At 32.5% G+C, this 8,327-nt stretch overlaps 1 protein-coding gene across 7 annotated transcripts in view; it reads left to right on the top strand.

Moving 5' to 3' along the window:
• The first annotated feature begins 488 nt into the window (after positions 1 to 488).
• LOC131639980 (uncharacterized) overlaps positions 489 to 8,327 on the top strand; it is a 29,390-nt gene continuing 21,551 nt past the window's right edge. For 5 of the 7 annotated variants that reach the window (XM_058910397.1, XM_058910399.1, XM_058910403.1 and 2 more), the window contains exons 1-3: positions 494 to 675; positions 856 to 946; positions 1,216 to 1,294. The gene's annotated coding sequence lies outside the window, so the exon portion shown is untranslated. The other 2 variants (XM_058910400.1, XM_058910401.1) reach the window with 2 other exon arrangements.

Raw genomic sequence — 8,327 nt, 5'->3', positions numbered from 1 at the left:
AAGAGAGATTCCCTAGTGTGTTATTTGGTGTTGGACTAAGAAATAAAAACATGTAGTTGTTTTCAGAACAATTAATGAGATGGTAAACAATTAATCAATAATAAATTAGTAATTTTTAGAACAATTAATTTTCTTATATTTTAGATATTAGAGACATGTTAGTAATTTTCATAAAATATTCCATATATAGTTGTTTTTAATGAAGCGGGTAAGTTGGAATTTTAACAGGACTATTGATTGCATTTGGTTGTGGAGTTAATAAAGGTCTCCAACAAAGTTAGTGGAATTGTTTTTATCAAAAAAAATAAAGTTAGTGGAATTGATTTCAATTATATAAAGGTATCCAACAAAGTTAATGGATTTGAAATAAAGTATAAAGTATATATTGAAAAGAAAAATTTTTGAATTGATTATTTTCTATTGTAGACCCCTCTGTCCGTTGGTTTTCTATACACGTTAAAATTGAGAACAATTATTGAAGCTAAACGACAGAAGCTAATACAATGATTTGATTATAACTTTGAAATTGAGAAGTGAGAACTATTATTGTAGCTTTAAATGATTCACTAGTTGTAAACTTTCTTAAATAATACAATTATTCTCTTGGATGCTTGAATATTGTTATCTTGATCTGTTGAAAAACAAGGTAACAAAATATATTAGAAGTTCTTTCCGGTGAGACATTTTTCAAACATTAAATTGTTTATTCTTTATGTTAAACAAATTTCTTTACATAATTATTTTCCGAAAGAAGTGTAAATTAAATACAAAGATTCAACCTTGAAATGTTTAGTTTTCTAGTGCAGAATTTCCATTGCTTTGAACATTTAATTTCTTTCTTCTTAATTATTGCAGCTTGGTGAAAGGAATTAAGAAGATTGTTCAAAAGAGTGAGCATGAGCGGAGAGTAGTTATTTGTATATCTGTTGGAATTTGGAAATCAAAGGTAAAAAAAAAACTCATTTATGGTTGATTGCATTTAAGACTAATGTTATTTATTTATTTTTTTTTAATTCATTAGCATTGTAGTTGTATACTACTATCAATTAACAAAAATAATATTGAAAGTTCTTTCCACTGAGACATTTTTCCAACATTAAATTGTTTTTATGTTAAACAAATTTCTTTACTTTGTTATTTTTGGAAAGATGTATAAAGGAAAAAAGGACTGCTGAGTTTCAATTGCTTTGAACATTTACATTATTATCTCTACAGATTGGTGAAGGAGAAAGATTGTTCACAAGACTTCAGCATGAGCTGAAAGTCTATATTTGTAAATCTATTTGAAATCAAGGTAAATAAAAATATTCATGCTTGGTTGTCTTTATTATGTTTACTATTTCACTTCTTTTTTTATTGTTTGTAGACTATTTTTATGTTTGTTTGTTGGCCTGCTGGATATTCAATTATTTATGGCTTGTTTATAATATTTTTTATATTAAGTTAGAATATTTAGAGTATTTCTAGATATTTTAGAGTATATCTAAATTAATATAAAAAATATTCATAATATTAATGAACAAATCAGCTAGTCGAAATGACCAAGTTTAATACTTGCGAATCGTTTGGATTGGACCCAAACTACCACCAAACCTGCGCTGCCATATTTTTTTGCTGCCACCGGACATTCAAAATCCACCTGACAGCCTCTGGTCACCATCAGCCAAACCACCATGCAATTCTAGTGTCTTTTGTTAACTTTCTGGTTGCTTTTTTGACTTTCTGATTTTTTAAATCTCGAAACATGTTTCCTTTTCTTCGTTACTTAAGGTTTTAAGGCATACTTCAACAATCTCCACCTTGACATGAAAATATTGTGATGCATATTTTTCCATCAACCACACTGCTTCTCTCTACCATGTTGAATCTTTAATAAATAACCTTGATCAAGTTCAATCCACTTGCTTCTAGTCACCTATTTCTACTTAGGTAATCTAACCATCCCACATGCATGATTCTTCTACAATCTTTGACTCTATTTGGTTCGGAATGCCTCAACAAAGGTCTCACTTTATGATTTATACAACCTTTCAACCACAATCAAAACATAACACCCAAGGCCAACATAACTATCCCTTTGAGATGGTATAATATCCCTCCTTATCTTATAACTGAGTTAAATGATAATCAATGACCTCTATAATTATTTGTCGCCACTACAAGTATCTATATTATAATTAAGAAACTTCTCCTGAAATTGAGTCTTCTCCGCTATAGCTTCTAAAAGCTTCATCTCCAAATCTTTACTATTCTTCCCTCGATGGCACTCACAAAAAGTAATACATTTGCGATTGATGAACTTTGATCCTATAAGCTCCAATCCTAGCTGCTGATAACCCTTTCCACCTCTTAGATAGTCATTGATGAAACAATCCATAACCTTACCATCAAGGTAAATTAGCTTAATTTGTATAATAGGTGAAACTTTGGTGTCCTTCGAATAAAAGTAGATTTAGGTTTCCTACTACAAACCATCATAGGTGTTTGGAAGTTTATTCTTATCAATAAACATATGCCAATCAGGCAAGCTAATTTGACAACAATCTTAACTCGGAAATTCAATGAAAACTCAGCAGTAACATGGATTTTTATCCCTTGTCTTCTACAAAACTCATTAAAATATTCTAAAACAACCTACATGGACCCACCATGCCCTAACTTTCGAATCCAATAACTTGTTATTGTCATGAAAGTAATCATTAGCTAATTATTAATGAACAACAACATTAGAATCTTTTAAAACATATGATCCATATATTTTAGACCCTTTAGCTATGATCACTTCACCATGCAAAATCTCCAATACCCCATATTCAACTCTAGTGCAATAGCATATATCACCAAATGCTTATAGAACATTTTAAATCTGACTGTACCAATACCATAACACTTGCAAGCCTTATTGTCATCAAGGAAATTATCTCACCTTGCTTCAGCTTTAAAGTCTCACAATATACTCTTTTTGGACACATGCGATAATTATAGAGACGTAAGGTCATTGGATCAACAAAGTGGGTACAAAGTGTGCAAAGTCTATGAGAGATAGAACAAAAAATAATAATATATAAGGTGGTTGTAGGGTCGGTGTGACAGGTATGTTTAGTTACAGATTATGATATAAGAGGTACGATGAGGAGATGAGAAGTTTGGGTGGAAGTTGTTGTCTAGTTTGTTGGGAGAGAATTAAGATTTCTCTAAGGAGCTCGTCTCTTCGGTGGATCAGGAGTGTGTCCCCATATGCATTTTCTTTTCTAATACAACAATACAAAATCATTCTATTATTTCTATTTATAATATACTTTTAATATTTTTCTACTTGAGGTTTCGATCAAATTGGTCCTACATGCCAGACACATTTAATGCCCCGAAAACAGAAAATGGGAAATAGAGTAACAACATTAGAGCAAAAGAGGGAGAACCTTGACTTGAAATTGGATGAGATGCAAGAAAAGGAAAATGAGAACTATGAGAGTTTGTTCGCTTCACTCACACAAAGTAAGTTAACCATTGAAGGCGTATCATCAGTTATGAAAGAGTTAAAGGCTGATTTCGTAGCTAAGAAGTTGTTCAAAGGTGATCAACTTGAAGAGTTTCACATGTCTATGAAGAAGGCGGAGCTTCCCATGTTCACAAGAGATAATCATGCCATCTGGATTACTTTAGCTGATGTTTATTTCAGCGTACAAGACACAAGTCTCAGACTGAAGGTAAATTTAGCATAATTGTGTATGGAGGGTGTAGCGGGGAAAATTGAGATCAAAGCCATTGGATTGACTTGACTCATTATTTTAGTGAAAGTCGCCATAATGCTTTATTGTTTTCAAAGGAAAAGGGAAAAGAGCGAAATCAAAACTAAAGAAGTTTTGAAATTTAAAACTAATAAAAAGCAGATATCTTAGGTACGTTGGTTGATTGTGTAAGGGGAAGGTATTAACACCCCTCACATATGTGGTACTCCACATGAACCTTTTTGTAAATGTGTGTTAAAAAAAAGAAGTTGTGTGCAAAAAGAGAGTTTGTTTGATTTTAAAACTATGCATGGCAAGACATAACAACTTATGCCTACAAACCTCCTCAGTGCAATGGAGAAGTCAGAGAAAATGTAGTTCCACTTGAAAGGGAAACAAAATTTTTTGGTTAAAAACTGAATAGACATTTTATTATCACAGAAGGAAATACTCAACCAACCATCCTTGAACATGAGAAAAATGAATTCTTTTCATCACAAAGGAAAGAAGGGCTCCAACTTGGATAAATCAACAAGTATTCCACTAACTCTTTCACGTGGAAAAGAATCCATCATATCAATCGATATCAGGACATTAGGGAATGACATCTCCTCCATAACAATTACTCATGTCTAAACTTTGAAAGAAAAGCCACTAAGGGCATAAGGTTTTTTTAAAGAAAGTTTTAAAAGAGTTTGCAAACATAAGAAGATTTTGAAATAGAGGGAGAGACTTTGAAAATTAAAGAAGATGGGAGGAGATGAAGGGAATATCCTAAAGCATAAAATAAAAGCTAAATACAAGAGAAATCTAACCAAACAAGAATCCAACACTTGATATAAAAAAGTCAATGTAGAATTCCCATCCTTTGGATTTAAACGATAAACACAACACATAAAGAATCTTGAACAAAGTCACCAATGCTCCAAAATAATAATCCCATTAAGCATAACTTCACAATTCTTGGCTTTGTCCCAGATGAACTTGTATATAGCATAAAAAACCTTTTCATAACAAACATGGTACCTGCACACAAACAAAATCCCCATGCCATGGAGTAAACTCCAAGGACTTCAGACAAGCATAACAGATAAGATAATCACAAGGTCTAGAGGTTCCAAGAGAACAAGGCTCCTAATACTAAGTCCAAGAGGTCCATAACTCCAAAATGCCAAGGGATGGTAACCATAGTCCATGAAAACCTTAAGTCGTTTATGACTCAAGTTTGATTATTAATGTTTTAAGAACAAAATAAAGATTCCAAGTTGACAAAAGAAAAAAGTGCATAAGCATAAACAATGATATATGGATGATGAATGGTAATATAAAGCATAAAGCAAAATAATAAGCATAAAAGTAAAGTTAGGAGTTAGTGATTAGTAGTTAAGTTCCAAAGTGAATGATCAATAATGATTAACTAATGAACTTAGGTCAAAGTTGATGAAAACTTATCAGAGAATTGACATAATCAAAGCCTCTACATAACAAGTTTTCAAAGTTCTCGATCCAATTATCAAATAATCAATCATCCTTAGGCTTATAAACATAAGTTTAGGCCACAAATGATCATTTTCCGATAAGGGACAGATAACAATCATAACAAAACAAGAATTAGATTGAGATGAAGAGGGAGGGGAATGGATCAAAACCAAACTAAGTGTCCAGATGAATTCCTTTTGATTTTTATGGGATTTCATCTTAATGATCCATCAGAGGAATGATAAAATCAAAGACTCTACACAATAGACTAATCAAGACTTACACCCACTAATAAAAAGATAATAGATGGAGGGAGAAACACCAAATATTAAAAGAATATAAAAACCAAATTAAAAAAATAAAAAGGGATTTTAAATGGTCAAATAATAAGAAATTATTGATGAAATTCTTAAGGAGTATCATAACACCAAATAAATTTCAAACAAGACCATAATAAAATCAAGAAAACTATATAAGATTTTTAGAGGTCAAACACAATACACCAAATAAAAATCTTAAAAAATAATCAGAGGTCAAACACAAGTCAACAAGTGTTGACAAATTTATTCATAATTTTTAAAGATCAGAAAGCATTTTTAAACCAATTAAAATAAAGCTAACAAATAAAAAATCAATAAAAATAGTTAAATAAAAAATAAAAAATGGAAAAAAAGATAAATCAGAAACAGAAAAAGAAAAGAATATTTTAGCAAAAACTTTGGTAATTTTTGGATTAAAAATAAAAGAGATATTAATTTGGGAAGTTTAAATCAAAATAGGAAATTAAAATAAAAAAAAAAGGAAAAAATATAGGCCATTGGATCTGTCTCAAAACGTGCTAGTAATTAGATCCAAAGGATCCAATGTGCTGTGCATGATATGGACCTCAGGAATAAAACACCTGATTAAACAAAATAAAATAAAATAAAAAAGTTTTAAAAAAAAGTGTAGCACATTTTCATTGGTTGAAGACGCCAACATGGTCGTCTTCAACCTACAGCCAAACACAAAACTAGGTTCCACAAATTGTAAAATCATGAACTCAGACAGGTGCCATTCGCTTCTTCTCATCAAGACGAAGATAACCATACCCTTGCGAAATATTTATTCAAACCATAGCTCAGTCGATTTGAAGAAAACCAGAAGAACATTTTGAAAAGGAATTTGAAAATAGATGATTCAAAATTGGTTACAGTTACAAACAAAGTATACCATAAGCATTAGAATGCCAAATGATACATTATTGCAAGAAATTTGGAGAGAGTTGATGGAGAATTCTACCTATTGAAGCTTAACTTGGAAGCTCTGATAAATAGAGTTAGTGAGCTTGATTTAGGGCACGATTCTTCTTTCAAATTATGTGGTTAGCTTCAGAGAAGTTTAATGAAGCTAACTGAAAGAAGTTTTTGAGTGATTGAAGGATGGAAGAGCAAGAACCACTACTAGAAAATTCGCTTTTAGTGACCGAATTAGAGACCGAAAATGCTTAAAAATCGGTCACTAAAACGTTTAGCGACCGATTTAGTGACCATTATTTTTCGGTTGAAAAAGTGCTAGTCGCTAAGCGTTTGCGACGAATTTAGTGACCGAAATTTAGAGACCGAATTTGTGAACGAATTCAGTGACCGATTTAGAGACCGATTTTAGTGTTCTTTTTCATAAAATAAAATCAAAAGTTGTGATACCATAGTAATAACATCGCAGCGGAACGACATCAACGATATAGTCAAATCATACATGCCGATCATGGGCAACAACAAATCCAACATATCTCCTTGGGGCATAACAACATATTCCAATAAGAGATAACAATATCCAAATATAACAACAGGAAACAACAAGACAACACAACATAATCAAAACAAGCTAGACGTATCATAAAGGATCATACATTGGTCACCGCTTCTCGACACATATCATAAACCACAATTCACATCACTTAAACAACTTACAAACGGTAATAATGTCAATAGTTCAATTATGAGACATATAATTAATTACCACACATATCCAATGACGCAAGTATCTCATCACACATATTAACATCCACGTCATAAGCACAAACATTCAAATACAACTCATCATGTGACTTTACTTTATGCAACTCAAACTATGCAAATGCATGTGATACCATTGGAGTAAACTCCCGTCTCAAACAGTTTGCCATTGGGCCGTCTCAAACATTTGCCACAAGGGCCGTCTCAATCAATTGCCACAAGGGCTGTCTCAAACAATGCAATGGATGCGACTCAATGATGCACACCCACATTCACACTTGAACGACTTAATCAACTTAAACACATTATCAACTTGAATGATTTAATCAACTTCAACGACTTAATCAATATTGGAATCCAACAACAACATCAATGTTATCATTCACGGCAATTCAAAACATCATCAAATGGCAACATACAAGTCAAGGAGAGGTTTCAAAGAGATATCGAAAGGTTTTCAAATCATATACACTAGAAGGACATCAATTAGAGATCCATAGAGGTTCAAACAACACTTAAAAAGGAGTTACGGATCAAAAGATATGAACATTTGAAATTTCTCAAAACAGGTCTTTCGCCCGGCGCTCAGAGGCAGTAACTTGGTCACAAAAACCCTCGCTCGCCCGCTCGAATCGCCCGGAGGAACCATGTGGACGCTGGCTCGTCCGGCAAAGCAACTTGCTTGCCCGGCGGAAGCCACAAAACAACACTCGCCCGACGCTCTACACCAGAACCAAAAAATCTGTGCGTTTTCAGCACTTCCAACACCAACCCAAGTTCAATTTTAACCATTAAAACTAATTTCAAACATCATTTTATCACATGTTATGGGTTCCTATTCATGTTTCTAGGCATGGGTTATCATACAAACGTCTACAACATGATTAATGGCTCAATTTCAAGAATTATATCATAAACCCTAATAATTTCAAATCACACATTCATGGAGAAACAACATATGATCAAACTCACGCTAAACATCATCATACATCCCTTTAGCATGAAAGAATCTCACACTTACCTTAGGTTTTAGATTGAATCCAACTCTATACTTCAATCTCTCTTTCTCTCCTTCTCTTCTCTCTTCTCTTCTTTCACAAAATTCCCAAATGAGCTTCTAATT

The sequence above is a fragment of the Vicia villosa genome, unplaced genomic scaffold, assembly GCF_029867415.1.
Source record: "Vicia villosa cultivar HV-30 ecotype Madison, WI unplaced genomic scaffold, Vvil1.0 ctg.002876F_1_1, whole genome shotgun sequence".
NCBI lineage: Eukaryota > Viridiplantae > Streptophyta > Magnoliopsida > Fabales > Fabaceae > Vicia > Vicia villosa.
This window is presented reverse-complemented; position numbering and strand designations above follow the sequence as displayed.